This window comes from Dunckerocampus dactyliophorus, chromosome 15, assembly GCF_027744805.1.
Source record: "Dunckerocampus dactyliophorus isolate RoL2022-P2 chromosome 15, RoL_Ddac_1.1, whole genome shotgun sequence".
Classification (NCBI taxonomy): domain Eukaryota; kingdom Metazoa; phylum Chordata; class Actinopteri; order Syngnathiformes; family Syngnathidae; genus Dunckerocampus; species Dunckerocampus dactyliophorus.
Window position 1 is genome coordinate 12,824,708 of NC_072833.1, and position 22,810 is coordinate 12,847,517.

General features: G+C 40.5%; 1 protein-coding gene across 8 annotated transcripts in view; it reads right to left on the bottom strand.

Annotated features, from left to right (window-relative positions):
• LOC129194857 (receptor-type tyrosine-protein phosphatase delta-like) overlaps positions 1-22,810 on the bottom strand; it is a 415,432-nt gene that overhangs the window by 363,895 nt on the left and 28,727 nt on the right. For 5 of the 8 annotated variants that reach the window (XM_054800348.1, XM_054800349.1, XM_054800351.1 and 2 more), the window contains exon 1: positions 6,234-6,251. The gene's annotated coding sequence lies outside the window, so the exon portion shown is untranslated. Of the gene's footprint in view, positions 1-6,233; positions 6,330-19,621; positions 19,641-22,810 lie in introns of those variants that run through there. The other 3 variants (XM_054800310.1, XM_054800309.1, XM_054800352.1) reach the window with 3 other exon arrangements.

A 22,810-nucleotide genomic window follows, 5' to 3' on the forward strand; every position in this document is an offset into this window, starting at 1 on the left:
CCACTCTGACTCAATGCCCGCCGCCTACCTCGGAACATGGTTGAAGCTCTCCCGGAGGTGTGAGTTGAAACTCCTACTGACAGGAGACTCTGCCAGACGATCTCAGAAGACCCTCACAATGCGTTTGGGCCTGCCAGGTCTGACTGGCATTTTCCCCCACCATCGGAGCCAACTCACCACCAGGGGATGATCGTTTGACAGCTCCGCCCTTCTCTTCACCCGAGTATCCAAAACATGTACAGTATGTGGCCGCAAGTCCGACGACATGACCACAAAGTCAATCATCGAACTGCGGCCCAAGGTGTCCTGGTGCACATGTGGACACCCTTATGCACATGGAGCATGGTGTTACGGAAAATCTGTGACGAGCACAGAAGTCCGATAACAAAACACCGCTCTGGTTCAGATCAGGGGGTTCCTCCCAATCATGCCTTTCCGGTCTCACTGTCGCTGCCAACATGAGCGTTGAAGTCCCCAAGCAGAACAAAGGCATTCCCAGAAGAAGCACTCGCCAATACTCTAAAAAGGACTCCAAAAAGGGTGGGTATTCTGAATTGCTGTTTGGCACATAAGTGCAAACAGTCAGGGCCCGTCCACCCACCCGAAGGCGAAAGAAAACTACCCTCTTATTCACCGAGTTAAACTCCAACATAAATACTACAGCTGTGCACTGTTTGTAATCTATTGCCTTGGTAATTTCCTCAGTTATTTCAATTAGTGTCATTGAAGTTGAAATGTTAGCTCTGTGTCCATATTGGCTGTCCTCGAGTAGTTTATTTTTATTGATGCATTTGTCTAACGTATTATTGAGTATTTTTTTAATACTTTTGGAAAACTGCAGAGGTAAAGAAACTGATCTATAGTTTATCAATTGTTTTTTGTCCCCATTTTTGTATATGGGTACTATTTTTGCTATTTTAATTTTGTTTGGAAATGTACGTGTTTGAAATAAGTTGCTGATGTAGGCTAATGGTTCTAACAATCTCTTTAAGAACCCTTTTTATAATTTCCATTCCAGTCGGTTGATGGTTTTGATTTTACATGTCTTTGTGTTACACTTCAGTGAGGAACATCGAAGCGAGTTCTATTGTATCGTTCCATTCCTCATCTAACAAGGAATTTCGGATCCTTTCTTCAATTATGGTCAAAGTATTTATTGAAGTTTTCAACTACTTTGTTCATATCATCTTTTTTTGCATCAAGTATTGTGGGTGGTCTGATCCTGCTATTTAGGATGCCCCATGTTGCCCTCATGTTATTTCTATTTTTGTTTAATTTTTCCTACCCACGCCATTAATTTTTTTTCTACTTCTACTTATTTTCTGGTTTCTTCAGTTAGTTTTGTAGATGTTCTACATAATGTGTTTTTCTTGTTACAAGCATTTTGCAGTCCCTTTTTCATCCATGGTTGATTTCTCGTTTGATAGTTTGTTAGTAATTTGTCTGAATGGACAGTGTGTGTCATAGAGCTTCATGTAGATATTTAGGAAATGTTCTTATGCTTCATTCTTCTGTTTGCGGAGCTAAGCAAAAACAAGAACACACTTTGAAGGAAGTGTACGGAGTCAGATTTTCCTTAGGCTGGCTAAGCGCCTGAATAAGTCTTGAAGTTCTCGGGAAAAAAAAAAAAAAAAAAAAAAAAACTTTTGGTGTTATGTGCATATTTTCCTCCATAAGCTACCTGAAGGCAGGTTTTTGTATTTGGTTGGGGAAAAGACTGCGTATTAGCACGCCGAGCATCACTGCTTCTGGATTGTTTCACTCAATTATTTGCCTTGTGAGAACACTAGCGCTTGTTAGCCATAGCCACCTTTACTCATGCAGCAAATTAGCATTAGTCATTACCATACAAATATTTGAAGTCGCTTCGACGCCCCAATTATGATTCTAAGTGAAAAAAATAGAAGAAAACCTTGAAAGGATGACAAACACAATATAATTAATGACAGCATTTGCAGCAACGAGGAAGCAATGACTTGACAGATGGGGATTTTCAAAGCACTGTTGTTGTCTTTTATTGGTAAGTTCTTAGTGTCCACTTTTATTTTTACCACTCTCCATCTTTCTTCTCATATCTTTTTATTGGATCTCTAGCAAAGTGGAGAGTCCTCAATACCCACAAAAAAAAAAAAAAAAATCACAAAGGCACTGCAATGAAGTTTTATGATTTTATGTCAAGATGTGTTTTGTTGAATTTTATTGTAAATAACTGAAAATGATTCTTGAATATCTTTCAAGGGAAGGAGGCAGATAAGGAGCAGATACCGATCCTGCTGAGGGTTGAAGGACCTTCTACAGGCCTGTCCAGCTCTCCTGGAGTAACTACCTGTCTCCTGGAATCTCCTCCATGCGTCCAGGTACCACAGTGATGCCCTGGTCCAGATCTGGGAGGAGATCCCCCAGGGCACCATCCGTAGTCTCATTAGGAGCATGCCCCGACGTTGTCAGGCATGCGTACAAGCACGTGGGGGCCACACAAACTACTGAGAATCATTTTGAGTTGCTACAATGACATTTTAGCTAAATGGACCAGTGTGCTGCATCATTTTTTCACTTTCAGTTTTGGGGTGTCTTTGATTTCCCCCCTCTATAGGGTGATCATTTTCATTTCTATCAAATTATGTGGCATCATTTTGTTACTAATACATCACCCACTTATTATCAGGAAAGATATTCAAGATCATTTTCCCCCAGTTTAGATCTGATGTGTTTTCGAAGTGTTCCTCTAATTTTTTTGAGCAGTGTATATCGCAATGCAAAGTATAGTATAGTGAAGCACAGCACAGTATCAGTCTGCTTTTGCTATGATATGCTGTGATGCATTAGTCTGCGCTATAGTCCTCTCTTCATTTCTTTCTGTGGTATTTTTATACTTACAAGTGCATTTTGCCACTACTTTTGCCCCAGAGACATTCTTAACCATAATGGAAGAGAATTACGGAGTGATAAAAGCAAACTATTATGCATTGAAATGTAAAATTAGTCACAACAACACTAAATAAGTGCCGCCATTCGTAAAAGTGTGATTGGAAGCCACCGGCAAAAAACAGCACAGGTCGTCAGACATGCTTCGTTTCGTCGCTGCCATTTGGCGTTGTTCAAACAGAAGTCTGCTTGTGAATTATTTAGGAACGTTTTAAAAAAATAAAGTAGGTCATGTTGCACTCTTACAAAAAAGAAACTTCTTAATTGTGAATACATGAGCCATCGTCTTACACAACCACAGCATGGCTATTTTTTAAATTTTCATCCGCCGTCTTTTTCATTTAGTCTGACGATGCATCCAGAATTTGTAGTTTTATCTGTGTGGTACAAAACGATGACGTAACACGCTCATTAGCCGAGGGACTGACTGCGTTGTCAGTAAAGTTGTATATAATGTGTGTTTATTGGCCCTAGAGAGACGGGCACAGGGAGGGAGGGCTTATTTTGGGACTGTATCAGCATCACCAGGGAAGTCATCATTTCCCTCATCATTATCAGCACTGTGCTGTCATCTCCCGAGATTTATTAGGGTTTATTTTTTAATCCCCCCTGGATGGGAATGCTCTTATCTGCATGACAAGATGCTTAGCATGAAGCTTTTCTATGCGTCTTGTGAACTTGAGGCCTATCAAAAGGCACACCAATGCGTTAAAAATGTCAAAAAAGATCAAACTGTTATGTGGATGTGCTTTTATGCTACATAACAATGTGGTTCCTTCTTCATGTACAGCCCCAGAGAAATGTTTGGACACACTTGGTCACACTACTGAATGAGAAAGTGTCTCCAAACTTTTGACTGGAGTGTGCATATGATATGGTGACCAAATGTCCTGTTTTCACATCGTGTCCTGGCCATCCTGTTTTTTGTTTTTTTTAGAAAGTGACGAAAATGTCCTTGTTTTCATTGGCCTCCTTGAGAGGCTGCTGTGTGCGCGGCTTTTTGAATTGGTGTTGCCAAAAAGCTGCAAAAAGTTAAAGACAAAGCAAAACATATGCAGAGTTGAAGTCTTGTAACATTGCGGAAGTCATGCACAATGGCAGTTCAAATTCCGAAGTTCTTGCAACTTTAGAGGGTACATTTTTCCCAGAAATATTGGTTACATTACAAAATTTAACATGCATTTGACCTCAGGTTCCTGTGTCATTCGTTTTTCATGATTCATTTGTTCCAAAATGTCAGCCGAAAAGCAAAACATACAAAAATTGAGGCTAATTTTCCCCATAAGAAATTATGTAAATCCAGTTAATCTACAAAATTACATTTTATAGAAAGTAATTGTAGTTTTACATGCAGAAAGCAATGCAAAATAATTATAAACAAATGGCTGGAACATATTGCTGATGTGGATATCTAGTACATCCTGGCAAGACTGAATTCAGTAGTGTTCCTCAGCTTTTTTAATCAAAGTACTGGCACTGGCAACTTTCTTTGGCCCCATGGTTTATTATTTGGCAATTGCACACAATAAAAAATGCACTCACAATGACAGTGAGTCAGCAACGCATAAGGTGCTTTGGTTGGACACAAATTTTGCTGAATGATACAGTACAGGAAACGGACTAGTGTGTTAAGTTCAATACTGTACGAAAACCAAGACAGTGTTTGAAAACTGAGGCAATATCCACACAAAGGAAGCAAGTATACGTCACATGTATTGAAATTATAAGGGCATCTTTTAGTAAACTTGGAGTATCATTTGAGTATATCATTACTATTGTAATCCAAATATGGTCACCCTGGCATATGAAGTTACGTGAATATTCCCCACACGTTTTTATATGCACTCAGGGAGGCATGATGAAAAATAAACAAATAATGACAATAAAATAAACATTAATATTGTTATAAATGTATGTTCTGTATACCAAACCTTTTTAGCATTTTCTTCAGTAAAAGTCGCTGAATTTGCACATTTCCTGATCAAATACAGGGCAGAAACCTAAGGTAAGGCTGCCGTGAGTGTCTCTTCTTGGCTTAATGCACAAATCCTGCCTACCATCTGAGTGCACTCAGCGAGTGCATAGATTTGGATCATGGCGCCCGCCAGTTTCAGTTTGTCAGCATGTCGCTGATATTATGTTTGCAGAAACATTTATTATTCTCGTTAACTGGACAATAAAATACAAAGAAATGCCATACGGGGGGTATTTTATCACATGCATTCCATAATATGGTATAAGTGATGATATTGCTGCACAACTTTCTCTTTGACTCGTTTCTCCTCTTCTTTCTAAAAATTGTGCAGCTGATGGCTCTGACTTTCTCTTTTCCATATTTTGTTGCCACACTCTAATCACATTTAATCATCATTCCCCACCATCGACACTGAACTAGCAGTCAAGGCTAAACCAACTACTATTGACTCACAATTGACTTGCTTTTATTAATCATTTCTGTAGTGAAATAACATGTTTGAGATGCTTGGGCTGCCATATAGTCTATATTGGAGAATATTAAGAATGAAATTTAATTTTTAAGCAATTTCTGTTGCAATTTACCATTTTAACTTGTAATTATCCTAACGGCTGGGGCCCAGCAGTGAACGCACGCTCCTCCCTATTCAGTTTGGTTTGATCCACTTAATCTGAGCATCATGGTGCGCCAGTATCCTGCCCGTAGCGGGAACCCATCTGACCAGGGGCGCCGCCAGGAATTCTTGGCCCCATGGGGGGGAAAAAAACAAAATTTTAAACATCACCTTGGGCCCCCAAGGCTAAACCTAAACTGACACCAACAAGAGCTTTTCATAAGTCCAACTCTAAAGGTTTTCAAATGTCTTCCTTCTTGTTGTTCAATACTCCCAGTGTAATATTTACTGCTAGTGATTTGTCCACGACAGTCTGCTTATGGCAAGTAATTCATTGTTTGATGCAAGAGAACGTAAATGTGCTATAATGGCCATCTTTTACAGTCGCGCTTTAATTTTAATGGTAAAATTCCAAAATGTTAACATTTTTGAACAACTTACAGTACATTAACTTTTAAATCTACCCACAACAAAATAAAGTTGAAATGGAATCTTTTTGGAGAAAAATCATGTGTGTTTAAAATTCTGTCATAATGTAAATACTAGGTTTATCGGATAATATCGGCCACCGATTATTATCGGGCCGATAGCGCTTTTAGCGCCAAGGTTGCAAATTTGCAACATTGCTGAACTTGCAGTATCATGTACTGTAGTTAATACTGTGCTGAAGTAACACTTTATTTAGCAAGCAGTTAACGCCAGAGTTCAAGAGAAACTTACCAGCTCCATAGAAATCAAAACCATATACGGAGACGCCGCATCACGCTCTGAGCCGTGCGTCAACATCGCCGCCATATTGGATGTGGCAAGGCTGCGCTGTAAGTGAAGACAAGTACATGTACTTATTTTCCAAAAAGCGCCTTTCCACAAAGAAACTGAAGTTAATGCCTCTCGTTTATACATTCACACACGCACTAATATACTTGGGAAACAGTTAGGCACCAAAAACAATGTGTTTTATCTTCTCAGATGACTAAGATCAGAACTTTATTGATCCAACACAGTAGTCATTCACATTACATCAGCTATAGAGCACAAAATAGTGCCAAAAAAAACATACAGTGTGTGTGTACAGTCAACTGTTGATGGCGTCACTTGAGGGGCAACAGAGCTGAGGGTAGTGGCGGTTCTCGCTATGCAGCGCTAGCATTAGCAGCGCACTAGCTAGTCATCAACAAATTTGTAACATATGCATACATTATAGCGATCTAATTAATCTTATTTGTTATGTATTGTGTAAAACTGACAGGAACAAGATCAAATTTAAAGCATGAAATGAATACAGAGCCACCATCCACCAGTACGAGCCTAGAATTGTTTTTCGGAGAGGTTGTGTACCACAAATAATGCACATTAGCGCTCAATAAGGTCAGCAAATTGTACCTTTATGCATTCCCACATAGCATCAGCATTTGGGACCAAATATGAAAGAAAAAGGGGAAAAATACAGTATAGCTCGCATTAAACATGCAAAAACTGGGGCATTTCTAAATGTATATTATTTTTTGAATACAATTTTTATTAATATTTCCAAAACTGATATCCCTTTACATGGTTGGTTTGGTTTAATTTTATTTGAACATGCACGCAGGTTACAATGGAAAACATCTCATGAATCATTTCACAGTTCCACATGTCCAAAAGGAGTAGGGAGAAGCAAAGCTCATTTAATCCTACCCCCCATCCGTTCCACATCTTGTGCAGTATAATTTTATTCACTTTCTGTATTCCAAATAATATTCCATATAATCAGTGTAATAATAATCCTAAATAAAAAAAAAGCATGACAGAATAAATATAATAATAAATACTAAATAAGAAAGCAAGTCAAAGACTCTTCTTCCTTGTATTTAGCAAACATCAACTGCTTGTGTTTTTTGAATTTGCTCATCTCGGTGCATTGTTTGAGTTGGTAATACCATAATACCAAAGAACAGCAAAGAGTGTGGAGTGATTTTTTAATCAAAAGAACAAATTTTGCTTTGTTCAATATTGAAGTATTTCTCGCCACCTTTTGTACATTTCTGATATGATATTTCCAGCTAATTTTTTCATCTATTATGATCCCCAGACATGTATTTTCATTCACTCTTTCAATGTCCACCCCGTCTATTTGTATTTGGTCGTACGTGTCCTTTCTGCCATTTCCCAATAGAATTATTTTAGTTTTACTTAGGTTCAAGGATAATCAGGTCTTTAATATGACCATTTCGTCCTTGACCTTTCTAAATTACTCGAAATGAAATTTGATAAAAATGCATTTCTATCTGCGATTAAGAGTGATTAATTGAGTTAAGTATGGACAAAATGCGATTAAATATTTTAATCGATTGACAGCTCTAGTTATTACTGATTGCATGATGTTGACAGCTTGACTCTGGAGCAGATTATTCCATTATCCATATTATAGATATTAGAGTTTATACTATTAATCTCCATGGCATTTTCCATAAAGTGCACTTCACTCAAATCATTGATGAGGAAAAAGCCTGGTGTTATATCAGCACCCCGATTGGTGCGATCATGTAACCACCCCCCGTAATATCGCCGGAAGTAATTTGCAGGGTCGAAATAGAATACAATGTCGCCCCCCCACCACCGCCATCCCAATCCCGGTCGATACTCGACACCTTAGAGGCTTCGAGAAGGTAGCTAGGTCGCATTTCGGTGTCTGGAAGTAAAGCTCCCCAAGGAAGCCACAGCATTTCACAGCAGAGCGCCTGGTGGTACCTCCTGGGCTGGAACTAATTGGTGCGAGATTAACTTTGCAGGGGAATATAATGACCCCTAGAGCTGACACACACACACACACACACACACACACACCAGTGTAAGAGGTAGCTTTCCCTGCTGGTGATTATTTGGCATTATTTGGTCCTGGCTACCAATTTGGCCCAATGGGACCAAAAATAGCTCATGACAATGCTTCCAGGAGCTGTGATATCTGTTTATGAGTATCTGAGAGGACATTGGAGCTGCTCGATGGTGGTTTAAAAATAAAAGGTTGTAAACTATCAATAAAAAGGATTTGCTTCTCACTTATTCACATTTTTGCTAAACTCCTTAGGAGATCCTGTAGGGACATTTTCAATTCTTGATTTTCAAGCCATTTTGTCTGTGTTGATTACGTAGGTGAAATTTGCCAGAGGTTATTCATTTGTATAAAATGTGAGAAATTAAATTGCAACGCAACACAACATGCAACCTATGACTGAAAGTGAAGACAAATTGGTGGTGCTAACGCTGCATTTTCCCCTCCCAGAGGGAAACTTTGCTCAAATCCAATGCTTTCTTTCCCTCTGTGTCGAACACACTATGTGTGGACATGGTGATCCAGCACCGGCAATCAATGTGGCTTCTGTTTGATTTATCTTGGATTGTAGCTTGTTTTAGCAGGATTAACACTGCCAACCAATTCGACTTCCCCCTCTGACCCCCTCAAGTGACAACGCTTTTTGCAAAGGTGCTGTCGATATGCAGAAGGTGAGCATTTCACCTTCATAAGAATACCAATTCTGCAAAATAGATGAAGTGCTTTTTCCTCACACAAAAAAGTGCTTGATATGGATCATGGTAGTACAACAAAACCAATTTTTTTTTTTTTTTTTTTAATAAATGGGATACTGTTACGGCCCGTGGGGTCCTCTTGGTGGTGCTGGCGGTTATTAAATAGAATTAATAAAAAGGAATGAAATAAAAAAAATGGATGAATAGAATCTCAGATTAATGTAAAATAGAGATGGGCATCTATTTTAATTTTGATTACAAATGGTGAGTGTCTTACTGTTAAAAACATAACTTCCACTGTATGGTCGTAAAGCAAAATAACCATCAACTGAGGTATCGGAAAGTATGCCGTCGTTTCGTGTGACAGCAGTTTGAATTCCAAAGTTTTGCTTAAGAATTTTTTTTTGTCGTCACTCCCTGTGAGGACGGACTCTACAGAGCTCTATTAAAACGTTTGACGATTTTGGCACTTTTGTGGAACACAGATCTCAACCATAATTCCAGATCTGTTTGCCGACACCAATGGCTTGAAAATAAAACAGTTACGATGCCAATGATTGCAAGCAAGGCACGATAACCGTCCGAACTTCAAAGTTATTGACCACAAACAAAATGGGCAGAAAAAGGGGCTCCTGTCACCTCAAATCCAGAGGATGAGGATGTGCAAAAAAAGCTGGGAAGCAGGCAGGCTCATAGAAGTAATAATGAAGTTGAATGACATTGGAGACAGGTTGAACAAAATAAAATAACAAAAGACAGTACAGAAATAAAAACTGATACTGCATCACTTGGTCGGTCTGGAAGAGAAAGTGGATGCTTTCAAGAAGCAAACTGATGAAAATTATCGTATTACATCACAAATATGCAAGATTGATGATTTGGAGCAGTACATGCGCATGAACAATGCGATTGTGACTGGGCTCCACATTACATGCTGGATTTATGCCAGGGAGGGTAACAAGATGTTTCTTCAACAAAGCAACAGGTGGTCAACTTCCTGCAATCAAATGGGGTGGACGTGGAGGTCGACAACACTGATATATGCATTCTAATGTCTGGCGGGAATACTGTAACGCCACGCCTGTCATTATAAAGTTCACCAACAAGATGAAAAGATGAAAGGATCAAATGTGTACACCAATGAGAATTTGACAAAGCCCAATGCCGACATCGCTAAGAAAGTAGGCAGCTTAAGGAAGCAGGGGAAAATTCAAGGAACTTGGAGCGGCAGCTGTAAAATCTACAAGGTAAATGGCGGGTTGAAGGAAGCGAAAGTACTGGTAAGACATCAAACAACTGGACAAATATTGAAGAACACATCATCTCGACTACAAGGTAATAACAGACAACTCAAAGACTTGATGCAGCTTGAAGTCACCAACAACAACAACTCTACGATAACAGAGTATACCAAATTCAACAGTATTAACCAATACTTTTCATTCATTGTAGGTGATGTGAAGTTATTACTTAAATCTACACACAGAAATTACTCAGGAATTGTGCAATTCAGTTAGAATTTTTACTCTGTATTTGTTTTTTGTCTTCCCCACTTATTGTAGCTTACCAGTATTTTTTTCCTATTTTCTATTCATACTTATTTTTAACATTTTTATTTCTTCCTTTCAATGATTTCATTTACGTTTTTAACTTCTATTTGATTTTTTTTTCCAAGAGCTTCCTTTCTTTGCATACAGGAAGTGAACAAAATTTGAATGACAAAATGCAAGCAAACAAAATATTGTATGTGTCAACATGTAAAAGAAATGGTGTGAGGGATAGGATTAAATAAGCCGTTTCTTCCTACACCTTTTCGGAATGTTGAATTGTGCCGATGTAACCACGTGATGTTCTTTGATGTAACTTAAGCGTGTCAGAAACAAATAAACCATCCCGTACCGTATGAATTTTGGTGAAATTCCAAATTGTAGAATGTTATACTCTCACAATTCATGCTGGCCAGAAAGGCCACAAAAAGGCAAATAAAAGTCAAACAAGTTCAGCTAATCCTTTGGTGCGTGTCCCTGGAGGTCATTCCCAGGTATTACACAATTTTAGAGGCATATTTTTTCGGCATTTCTCCGTTGTACAACCTATTGGGACATGGGTCTTGACAGTGTAAAGCGGGAAAAAAAAGGGGCATGAAATCTGTAACACACAGCAGTAGGCATGAACGCAAACACAACCTTGGTAAATTCATAATTTAATGGGTCGTTGCATAACCATGATCATTCTAGTAGTTCCCTGCTTCTTTTTCGGCCTCCCACCAGCTTTCATTTTTCCGCTCTCTTTGTTTTGTTCCCTTGTTTACTTCCCCCCCCATCCCTTCCCCTTACCTTCTTTTCTTTCATTCCATCCACTGCTTGAGTCCTCGCTCTCATCGTATCATTTCTTTCTTTTTCCAGAAATGCTCAGACAAGTGCGTGAACATGACCGCGGGGCCTGTAAACACGTTTTTGACACATGCAGACGAGTGGCTGACATTTTTAAAAATATTATTATTTTTTTAACGTCACCTTTCGACATATGGGTCTACCAGGCCGTGTTTTGCTAGTTTATTTGTGGATAGCGTACTTTTACATCAACTAAAGAGTGATGAACTTGTCTCTGGATTTTGACGCTTCTTTACTTTGGAGTTTCGGATGCATCATTTGAATTGTGTCTTGACTGGCCTAGCTAGTGGAATTTGGAAACTTTCCAGTGGAGTTAAGAGAAATACTATATAAGCAAATGAATAGCTATAAAGCTGATACATTTGGGAAATGGTTCTAATCTCTGGCCGACAACCCATGCGTCTTACACCATGGGCAGGTAATACTTGTATTTTTTATTATTTTTCACTTTTATTATAATATACAGTATCTATGACTAAGGGGTGATACTGAGCTTCCAAAGCCCAAAAGGTCAAGGGTTAAAATGTGTTATTGTGTAGTATCCCAATGACAAGCCATTTTTCTCCAAACCGTCTTCCCTTTTTCCCCAGCACATTGCGATTGGATAGAATCACTGTTTGCCTGCTTTCGCTTGGATCAAGAGGAGTGCATTTCCCCCATACTTGGGCCGCACAAACACAAGCAAGACAGGCTTATGCTGAGAACCGCTCATGCTCTACTGAAGCAATGCGCATCTTTTCTCGCCAAGCTTGCTCATGGCTAATTCTTCTGGCCGGCTACGGACCCTGCACATCCCGACAGGGACAGCCACCAACTAAAGACCCAGAATTAACCGAGATTTCATAGTGCTTCTGTTTTTTTCATTGCAGTCCAGGAAGGTGATGCGTTCAACACAAAAAAGTGTGACGCAATAAAAAAAAAAAAAAGTACCGGCAGCCATACTGGGCTTTCAGATGTTATCTTGTGATACAATCAAAACAGGAGTCAGTACAGCGCTTTCATAAATATGCCATCACCGGCTGTTTCAATATTTAGTAGCTACAGGGAGAGCCTGTCCTAAATAAAGTGTGGCGTATGTAACGCAGGGTTGGTGTCGCAGGAATTTCTAATCAGGAAAGTAAACTTTCAAAAAAAAGTATCGTGTGTTTTTACACTCTAAAGTGAGCAACTCATCTCGTGGGTTTGCTTTTTCTCTTTTAAAACCAAGAAGCTCTAAAATAATAAAATATAACTAAACAGAAAAATCACAACAGTAATAAATCTCGTGGCTGGAGGTTGCCACTGTGCAGCTCATAAAATGTTAACATACTGTGGGACTGTTAATTGCTAAGTATGTCACATACTTCCATTACAATTCGCTAAAATAGAAATTTGAATTATACGCAATGCACTGAGATTCCTTTGTCAGGAATGTTTCCATCCTAATTGGGTGTAACGTCTTTGAACCTGCAGCTCAACGCTTCTTTGTGTGAATTAAAAATCAAAAATACGCACAAACAAGGTAGTGCATGAAGGTATGCATTTTCATCCCATCAGAAGACGTCTCAGTAGACAACATCACAGAGACCCCCCCCTCCCCGCATGACAGGCGTCTCCATGGTACTCCTCAGATCACAGTGGCGCCTCCGCGGCAGCTCCTTACGTTTCAATCCACCAATCCACCCCCGCCCAGCCCCGACTCTTCTCGTCTTCCGCCGCACACACAAACTCCATGCTAGCACTCCTAGCTAACAAACTTGGAGCAAAAGCTCCAATGGGATGGATTTGGATGGCATCAGCTCGATTAGGAAACAATGAGCTCACATAAGGTCATTCAGTGAATTTGCATTGACAAGACATTTGGATGCCTGTAACAACTAGTCAGCAGGTACACGCCTTTCAAATCCCAAACCTGGTCTAGATAGGTTGAAACCTGTGACTAATCCATTGGTAATCTCTCAAATTTGGCCTACAAAGATCAGAACCTACCACTAATCAGCAAGTGCATTCCTATTAACTCCCAAAACTTGGTAAAGGCCTGTATCTGCGACTAATGAGATATTACACCCCTGTCAACTCCCAAAATGTATCTAGAAAGGTCTGAGCCTACAACTAATCAAATCAGGGTGCCCATCATTTCAATGACGAGCTACCAGTCGATCATAAAGGTGGTGTGGGTGGATCGCATAAACGTCACTTTGTAGATGTCACATGACATCAGTAAGCTGACATCAAGCTCCCCTCCTGATTTCCTGGTGCTCCCCCGCGGCAAAGCTTAAGTGGAGAACAGACGCCTCAGCTTTCATCTTTATTATTCTGATTACGGATAAACAAACTCAGCGGTAAGACGCCTACATTTCTAACAAAAGTTATCCATTCTTTTTTTAGCGGCTAGTTATGTAGAAAAAGTGAATTGTGTGATGGCTTTGCTTCGCGTCCTGAACTCCACTATAGAAATGGGTGTTTTTTTTACACTTCCAACTGTTTAACTATTATTTCATGATTACTGGAAAATGTGCCCATTGCTGAAACCTTTTTAATATGTTGCCTTGACTTCTGCTGCATTGTCTTCTGCATAAACATTACCAGTTCTTATATATATCAGTAATGTTTGATGCTAACTGCATGTATAATGAACTCTACGTAGCTATTTTGACTGACATATCACCAGGTTATGTACACAACTACTGAGGAATTATGTATGTGTAATTATATTTGCCATATTGAACTAAATTGTGACTTGTTGAATGATATGAACTACTTTGATTATCTTTGAAAACTTTGAAACTGTGAATGTGAAATACTAATCATTAGTATTTAGTATAGTAGTTTCAAAGTTTGCTGGTTAGATTTTATATACTGTATATTTTTATATATTTTATTATAAGAGCTAGATCATGTCGACTTGTAACTTGCATGCTGAAAAAGTGTGTGCACCCCGTTTATACATGTATAACACAAAACAGTAGTCTTTGTGTTTCATCTTAAGAAAACTACAGTACATAACGAACCTTGGAGATACATGGAAAATGAGTTGAGATTGTGAAATTGTACTGTATTGTAACGTGTGTTCTATTGAATTACAATTGCACTCCAAAACAATGGAAAAGCTACTGTATTTATGATTCATTATTTTGTATTTGTTTCTATGTACTGTATTTGCGTGCTCTATTAATGTATATTGACCACAGTGGTTAATTGTTCTTTACTGCAGCAATTGGAAACAAACAAGAGTTGAAGAGGACAGCTGGAACAATACATGATGGATTTTGTTTCCATTGCCTTGCAGTAAACATATAGCAACCCCTCCCCTTTCTGTTCTCTGGGGGTTCCGAGCATGTTATTGATTTTAGTGTGCAGTAAGGTAGTGTAGCAGTAGTGGCAGTGGTCTCTGAGGGGTACTGCCAAGTGAAGGCCATCACACATGGCCTCTTATGTTTGTGACCCAACAAGGGAGGATACCTCATATGTCGTCTTCATGTTGTTGACCTTCAACAGTGCTGCTATTGAATTAACTGTATAGCAAACAAAATGTAGTAAGAAAAGTCTTAATAACTTTAGCTTACTGGTTAAAAAAAAAGCAGAAGACGTGCCTCTTTTTTTTATAGCAATGACACATTATCAGGTCCTTGTATGCAACAAGACGTTACGTCGTTATTTGTTTCGTCGCCAAGGCGCGGGGTGCGCTTGTTTGCCGGAGGACAGGAAGTCTTTGGGGTTTGTCTTTGACTGTCATGTTCACGGCTGCAGAAGAGGCAGAATTAAAGCACGCTCAGATGGTTTTAATTCAATAATGGAGCGCCCCAGCCGACAGCGAAACAGATAATTATTTCATATGACTTAATTGTTAAGATAATATAATGTGGCGAGAGCACTGCGGGCTAACACTAATTGCATTTTCGAACCTTAATATGTGTCTATTAATTACACATGTATTAATGACACCAATGGGATTTATTAGAGGTTAAATAACCTACGGGGCAGCATACAAATATACATAAAAAGCAGCATTATCGTCGTATGACCCTTTAAAACATGGCTGCCTTCACTGTGTAATGAGATGAAATGCTTCCACAATCCGAACTCCCAAAACCGCTCTGAAAAAAAAAAAAAAAAAAAACATTCAAAATTTACGCTGTTTATATTTAGATGCCTCATGACTAATGGATGAAGCACCCGGGCTCAGCCATGCCTTACATGCAAAAACCACTGCAGGGTGTCAGGCCTGATGAAAAATGGATGTACATCCAATTGTAGCATACGGTCGTATGCTGTGGGGTTGCAGAGTCACAACATTGTGACATGCCACAAAGCGTTATCTAGCGCGTGTGTGTAATTGCTTCAGATAATGTAAATAAAGTTGTGTAAGCACTCAGTCGTTGTCAGTGCGTTCTTGGACATATCATTGCCGACGAGGACGGTGTTGGCCTTCTCATCGTTCCCCGCTCTGCCTGGCGAGCCATCGATCCTGTGGTCCTACTAGCATAGATCATTTGAGACGTTTACAGCAGCTAACAAATGTTAGCAATGCTCAGTTAGGTGCCGTGATGATTCACAGCCTGGACTACGAGGGACAGCGCATCTTCCATACAGAGGTATGCGGCGCAGAGGTATGCGGCGCAGAGGTATGCGGCTTGTGTCACCTTGCTGGCTGGACAATTTGCTGCTTCACAGAGCATCATCGTTTGGTGAATTATCTTCCGCCAGCGCTGACTGAAAGTGGTTGAGTCGGTCCACCACTACGTCAGTGGTGTGCTGTGGAGCTAGACTGTGTGCGCTTGCCGCTGCTGCTGGACTCAATGCTGCCTGGACACTAAACTTGGAATGGTTGGCACCGCGACCTTCTCTGTGCACTATGGCTCTAGAGCCCTCCAAGCGTTCACCTTTAAGTGTCTCACCACATTGTTAACATGCTAGGCTTTGACTTGTGCTGACTGTAACCGCCCCCCCCCGCCTTGGCGGCACCGTTGGCCATCGCTCTTCGCTAATCTGGGCCACCTCACCGCCTTAAACCACCAACCGCTCATTGACCTGGCCATGTCCTCAATTATTCAACCTCTGTGCCAACTGCCCCTCACCTTGACATTACGACTGAGCTTCAGAAGCTGCTGGATGCTGACGTTATGGAAGAAATCAACGCCTCGCCCTGGACTTCCAACTGGGTGGTGCCGAGAAAGATAAATGTGCCCATGTGTCAACCTCCGACAGGGAAACGAGTGGTGATCCCAGAAAAATACCCACTATCCACAACACAAGCCACAGCTCTATGGTCTTCTCCAAGGTGGACCTCTGCCAAGGCCACCTGCAGGTTTCTCTGCACCCATCAGCCGCAACCTCACTGCCTTTGTGACTCACAGGGGGGTTTTTCCTATAGATCCACATGCCATCAAGCATCCCAGGTGTAGTTGTATACCTAGAGGACATCGTGGTGCACAACGCATGGGCTGTCATGGATCATCACTTCTCCAAGGTGCTTCAAGTGCTTGCCCACCAAAACCTTACCATGAATGGCGACAAGCGCATCTTTGCATCCATGTGACCATAGCTGATTTGAGCCCACTCCACTCAAATGTGGATACCGCTCCTGCCTGAGTACAACTGTCTTGCGCAGCTTTCATAAATCCTGGTAATGATTGCCTTCTACCTGCTCTTCCTTCCCAACTACACCACCGCACCACGCCGTGCTCTGCTTAAGCAGGATACACCCTGGGCCTGGACACCTGAGTGCTCTGCTGCTGTCCGCTAGCTTGAGTCCCAACTCACCTCCCCCCCACCGACATTCACCTACAGTGTCCGATATTGGTAACCTGTGACGCCTCCAACACTATAGTCGGCGATGTCCTGTCTCACCTTTACCAAGGGACTGAGCGCCCAGTGGCATTTGCGTGGAAGGCACTGACTCCAACTGAGCAAAAATGCTCCTTGCTGGGAGACTGAAGCACAGTCTGACTGGCTACAACCGGCTTGGGTCACAATCCACTGCGCCTAAACCGGTGGTCTAAAAGGCTGCAGGCGTATAACGTCACTGGTAAGGACAACGTTGGCAGATTGTGTGCTCAGAGCCTAGAGCCACACCCAGCGAGCTCCGCACCAGACGCTACCTATGACCTCTCAGAGCCTGAGCTGGTTCTCATGTTGCATGCAGGGTCTGTTAGCACCAAACTAGTCAAAGACTTACTTTCCTGTTTCCTGACACCATGACAACAGACACTGGGCTTCGGTTAATCTTGGCCAGCTTGAGGAGAGAGGAATCGAAACACACCAGAACCACCTCGAAAGGTCAGAATCTGCGGCTAATCAGCAGGAACACTCCTGTCAATAGGGATACAACTTTTTCACTTTCGATCCGATATCGCTATTGCAGCCTTAAATATCGGCAGACACCAATATAAATCCGATATCTGCATAAATCGTATTGTGGAATGTTACAAAAAGCTTGATCAAGTGATATTACTCAAACAGAGAACAATAATCACCAACAGTGGGTATGAGAAAAACGGACCCATTTACTTTCAGTATCTGGGTTATAGATTTATCCACAATGTAGTGGCGGCTAGCCATAATATAAGGTTCGAGGTGCTCAAGTAAGCGGATAAACCCGACTTCACTCACTCACCGACAGGGGCTAGTCATCTTTTATATTACAATCCATGACTTATTGTCGTCCCGAGAGTTTTGCTTCAAATGCACAATGAGTTTGGTCGGATTAAACTTCCCCGGTTCTGTGCCACCACAAGAAACTTGTGCATGCCAAGTTTTGCAGTCAACTGCAACATCTTTTTCAGACTTTAACGGAAAAATACACACGGCCGACATCCCTCCATGCTTAACACATTAACATTAACACACGCTGTTGTTGTGATCACATGGGCTCTCTTCAGCCGCTGCAGGATGGACATGCTGGGGCGAAGTCTGGACTCAACTGCGTGTATCGGAGTGCCAATATCAGTGATTTTAGATGCAGGCCAATATCATCCAATACTCGGGACACCCCTACTCAACTCCAAAATTTGGTCTAGAAAGTGCTGAATCTGAAATAGTCAGGTGGTAAACTCCTGTCAACTCGCAATCTTCGTCCAGAAAGGTCTGAACCTGACCCTAATCAGATATTACACTGCTGTCAACTCCCAATTTTCATCTAGAAAAGTTTGAAACCGGAACTTATCAGTTGGGACACTCCTGTCAACAAAAGTCAGAACCTGTGACTTTACCGCTGTCATACTCCATGCCAACACTGGGCGATTGCGGTTCATTGAAGAAACATGAATTCCAACACACATTTTACACATTTCCTAACAAAAAATGTTTTCCAACACCAAATGGATTCCATTGCAAACACAAATTCATCATTAGCGCTGCATTATTATCCATGAGATGCAAATCAAGCACAGCATTGCTCATGACCAAATAAATCCACTTGTAATGATTTGTAGATTAGCCTGGTCAAAATCGTTAATTATGCTGTTATACTAAACTAATCGGTTTATCCGCACATCAAAACAAAAACAATACAGGACCATTTTTTTGCCTAGAATCAGGATTATATTGTGTAATCTGCAAAACAGGCAAGTGGTGCTACTTTTCCTGCATGAGATAATGAGGAAATTATCATCTCAATCCTCCTGATTGACATGCCGCTGTTAGGTTCCCTAATGTCTCAGAGCCTTTGGAAAAAAAAAATAGATCTGTCCTCCTCCCCATTTACTAGTCAGGAGATGATTCCTGCTTTAATTAGCACTTGTTATTTTCATACTAGCATCTGTCTGCATTTACATATCAGTGTTTTTCTACATCTACAGCCATATAAATGAAGCCAGTTCATTAAAGACCGACGTTGTTTAATTGTTGGGACTATACACTAAAAGTTACTTCAAGTTAATGCACTGCTGTTTGTCAAGACTTACTATAAGAACACTTGTCAAAGATAAATCTATGTCACAGAAGCGCTCTGCTGTTTTTTGGGATCCACTGTACAAATCCTAATCAAAGCTCCTTTGTATGACAAGAGCGCTATACTGTTTTTAAGGATGTACTGCAAAAAACACTAGTCAAAGAGCCTCAATAGGACAAGAGCCCTCTGCTGTTTTACGGACCTACTGCAAAAAAACGCTTACCAAAGATCCTCTACACCAGCGGGTCAACAAACTGAGTAGAGTGGCACGGCTCACCAAGGATCTAAAAATACAAAAGTCCAAAGCAATGCAGAATTACAGAATGGCATAAACTCACCATTGAAATCACTGCCAATTATCCCACGCAAACGTAATGATCCAGCATTGTCCCAGTGACAATGTTGTGCTCAAGAAGCCTGCTGATTGCTAACAAGGAACAGCTGAGGCCAGTAGCTGCCTCAGAAACCAGGTCAAGAGAATTCAAACTTGTGCAAAACAGGAAATGGATATACCAAAATAAGAGCACAATAAACATGAACTTTCAGCGAACAAAGGAAAACCAAACCCATAAGTCTAACCTGCCATGTGGAACATGAGAATGTGTCCTTTAATATGTCATCTTTCACTCTGTAAAGTTGTGGAGTTGGCCTATGTGACGGATTTCTTAACGGGCAATTCATACTGTCAAACATTTGCAGCATACCTTGAATTGCTGGCTTTTCAGCATGGGTGTCAGCATAGTTAATAGTTCCAGCTTGTAGTTGAAGAATGGCAGCTCACAGTTTTTGTCTTATCTACTTGTCTTTGTCCATTAACATCAGGGCTGTCCAACTGTGTTTTGATATTTATAATTAAAAAAATATATATATAATTAAAAAAATATATATACATGTATTTAATGACAAATATTTGTGTTTTATTTGTTATTAATATCAACATTTTAGCTTTTGTAGTTACATTGACTTTTCGCTCCATTTTCCCACTTTGAGCCACGTTCCACAGATGGCCCTTGCGCCACACTTTGTTCTACCGATGAGTGTTTCACAAGGAAGGCGAGGTGCGGGTTGATCGGCCATGGAGAGGAGTGTGTCCAGGCTCTGCCTTCTTCTCGGTCGCTGGTCAGGGATTTGTTGTGAAGGGGTTTTTACATCTTTCAGACCTGCATTGCATGGCGCTAAGGAGGTGGAGATCCAGTCACCCTCGCCTGCGTGGCGGATACATATCTTGTTGCAAGATCAGATAATATTAACGTTTAGAAGAACTGCACGCAAAATGAAATAATAAATACATTCAGAAGAAAAAAAGGTGAAGTGCTTGATTGACACAAATTATTATCCCCAGGCTTTGGTAGGCCACATAAAATAAAGTGGCGGACCATATCTGGCCCCTTGGCCTTAGGTTTGACACCTGTTCCCTACAGCAGAAACACTAGTCAAAACATAAGACTAATTTTAGTCCAAAAACTGATTGAAAAAACATTTTTCCTGTCAAATATCTTCATGATTCCATGATTGTCCTACAGTCATGGCTTCTTGGACATGGCTTCATCCATTATGATTCATGCTGTTGCTCCAATTCAAGCCAAATGTAGCCTAGCAAGCCGAGATGGACACGGCTGCTGACTCAGAAGGGGGCATTAGCATACAGCTGCCATCACCAGCCAAGGCTGCAGCTGCACACACGGGAAGTGGGGATGAGGACGTCAACAAAAAGGTCCACTGAGACCTTTCTCTGTCTCTTCATGACTGATGCTGTGTCCAAACATGAAGCTGAAACATGACGTCCCCAGAATGGATTCCCATCTTGTCCTCAATTCACGCTGTCTCACAGAGGCAGATTGCTTATCGGTCAGCATGGCAGCAAACAGGTCTGTCTCAAATCTGTCCCCGCCTCCTGTGATATATCGGTAGTATTTGTCTCCTTCCCACCACCCCCGCCTCTCTTCCCCCTTTCTCCAATTTCTGACCAATCCGGTGCTGCGGTTTATCAGAGCATCATAAAGAATGTATGACAGGACCTAAGAGCGGTGAGGGATGACTCCTGCAGATGGAATAAATGCACGGCAACATGACTCGCAGACTTCAGTCGTCAACGCCGCCCACCTTGAAATGTTGTCTAAGTTGAAGGACGTCCAGGAAAGTCAGTGTTGTCATGGTTACAGTAATAAAGGCAACTTAACCTTTGACGTCACCGTGTGCTTGTAGATGCAGGTCGACCCAATAATACCCAAGATTCCTAACTTGTGCAAAAACATGACATTAATCTTGCAAGAGTTCATTTTTTTTCCCTTTAAAATTAGACTTAATCTTCATAATTAACCTTTTTTTTCATGAGATTGATGCCAGTTTTTTTTTTTCTTGAAAAATCCAACTTTCTTCTGGCAAAATTACAACTTGTTTCTTAAAAAGTAGCCTTGAATCTTTTAGTTCTGACATCGCAGCTGTATTTTTCAAAGAGTAAGATGTTTTCTCATAATCTTACAACTTTTTTTTTTTCAACAAAATGGCTTTATCGTAAGACTGCAAGTTAATATTGAAACGTAAAACGTTTTCTCATAATCATGGAACTTTTTTCTTGAAAAGTGCAACATTGCTGTGATTGGCCGGCGACCAGTCCAGGGTGTACCCCGCCTGTCGCCCGAAGTCAGCTGGGATAGGCTCCAGCATACCCCCACGACCCTAATGAGGAGAAGCGGCAGAGAAAATGGATGAATGGATGGAAGTGTAACATTATTCTTATAATGTTACAACTTTCTCATGACATTGAGAGACTTTTTTTGGGCAAAATGTGGTCTTTTTTTTCTTGAAAAATAGCCTTGCGTCTTTTTTTACTTCTTATATTGCAGTTTTATTTCTCAAAAAGTATGAGGTTTTACCGTGCAACTTTTTTTTTTTAACAATACTGCTTTGTTCTTGTTCGACTACAACTTTACCTGGAAAAGTACAACTTTTTTTCCCCCTCAGGAAACAAAAGTCATACAATCATTAACGTTTAAACATTTTTTGTTACAATATGGCTTTGTTCTCCTAAGGCTGTGACTTTTCTTAAAGAGTGCAACTTTTTTCTCGCAGAAAAGATTTTTTTTGTTTCTAATCAAAATCTTGTGACATTGCGGTTTTATTCTCATAAGATTGCAATGTTTTTCTCCAAAATTATAATATATTTTTTCTGGGAATCTTTTTACCTGGAACTTGGGTCTATTCTCGAAAGAATTTCGCTTTAAAAGTCAAAGTTTTCTCATAACCTTATGACTTTTTGGAACAATCTGGCTTTATTCTTGTAAGATTATGACTTTGTCCAAAAAAGTATGACTCATTTTCATCTTTTGTACTTTTCTGCAACTATATGTGCAGTATATATTGTAAAATATTGATTTACTCTACTAAAATGATTTATCCTAGAAAATGCCCACACAGCCAAACTTGAAAAGTCCAAGTTGAAGAAGGACTTCCAGGAAAGACTTCTTATGCACTGTTAAAGATTTCATTCTGGTTTTCTTTCGAGAACAGACTTTTTGTTCGGAAAA